We start from the raw sequence: 1,578 nt of genomic DNA, 5'->3' as shown, positions 1-1,578 counted from the left end.
AAGAATCATCGCGCAGTGATTGTGAAGGACATTTATTCTTAGAGAATTTTAAATTCTAAATGATTCGATCGAACTTATTTTTATCGATTCATTCTAAATTTGATTGCTTCGTTTCGGTTCTTTATCTTATACGGTCTAAATATCAAACTAAATTCATATAAAATTTGATTTATTAGTTTGTTGGAACGATCGATTCAATTTTAAAAACTATAATACCTACCTTAGCCAATAAAAAACAAAATATAAGTAGTTGAAATGTGTATACCAGAATTTGTCATGGCAGATTTAAAATAATAAATTCAGATAATTTTAAAAAAAAATAAAAAATGTTTGTTCAAAAGAAAGATAGACAGAACTCAAGATATTATTCTAAAAAACACTTAAATATTTAAAGGAAGACTATGTACAGCAGCTATATATGTATGTATCGTCCTAACCTTAAATATACATCCAGGAGGAAAGCATCCTAAGTATTACCTACCAACCTCTTCGGGGAACAAAATATAACAACGTAACGTAACCTTTGCAATTGGAGGACGCTACATAGAATATGTGTCATTATCTACAATTTAAATCTAACAACTTTTCGTTTGACTTAATTATTAAAACATGGCAGAAAAGATATATATGCGATTGCTCTTGTGGACTTTTGATCAATGATAATGGCCGCCGGTTAGAACGGGATGACTACATAAAGAGCTAAATGTAGCATCTCTTATTAGTTTAGAAACAAATGTACCTAAACTAATTTAATATATATCATTAGATTTAACCTTTTTGTTTTGTTACAAAGAAAAAAAAGATAAAAAATAATTTGTCATGAGAGAAAAAAGAATGTCATTTTTCATATGTAATTTTTATATTGAGAATGGATTTGCTTTCCGTCCCGTCTTCATTTCTCGCCATGGGAGAATATTGCTCCTCATCTCCATTCTTCACAGGGTTCCATTTTTGGCGGGGACTCCATTCTCCATCTATCTTATAGTTCTAACTAATTATTAATTTCTATATGAATAGAACTGCAAGTATCAATCCTATACAAAAACAGCAAGATTTTATACAAAAAATCTAAATGATAAGATGGTGACTTCTTTCGAAATGATACAGTGGAGAAACACAACGGCGAGTCAGAGGACAGGGTAGTGGACGAGGTGGGAGACACAGCAACAAAGAGGAGAATAGACACGACGACAGAGTTACGGAAGGGATCGCCGCAAATAGAGAGCACGACGCGGTGAGGGTGATGGCACAGTGAGGTGTGCGATACGGTGAGAAGGGAGAGTGGCAAAGGTGGCTGCAAAAATGTTGAATGGAATATGGGCAGCATTAGGATCTATGAATTGAAAAAGGATTATACAAATGAGGATTAGGAGTTTTGGGTTTATATGTGTGTGTGAAATGACTAAAAAACATATATGGGAAATAAACTATTAAAGACAATTTAATAAATTTATTAATTTTGGGGATTAGCAAGGATGGGACGGGGACCTCCGCTCGGGTCTCCGTACCTGTCTCGGAGAAATTTTGTCTTCCATCTCCATCTCCATTCCCACTGAAAAAATTCTCTAAAATCATATC

This window comes from Arachis ipaensis, chromosome B09 (genome assembly GCF_000816755.2).
Source record: "Arachis ipaensis cultivar K30076 chromosome B09, Araip1.1, whole genome shotgun sequence".
NCBI classification, from domain to species: domain Eukaryota; kingdom Viridiplantae; phylum Streptophyta; class Magnoliopsida; order Fabales; family Fabaceae; genus Arachis; species Arachis ipaensis.
The sequence above is the reverse complement of the archived record's forward strand: the minus strand, read 5'-3'. Positions refer to the sequence as shown.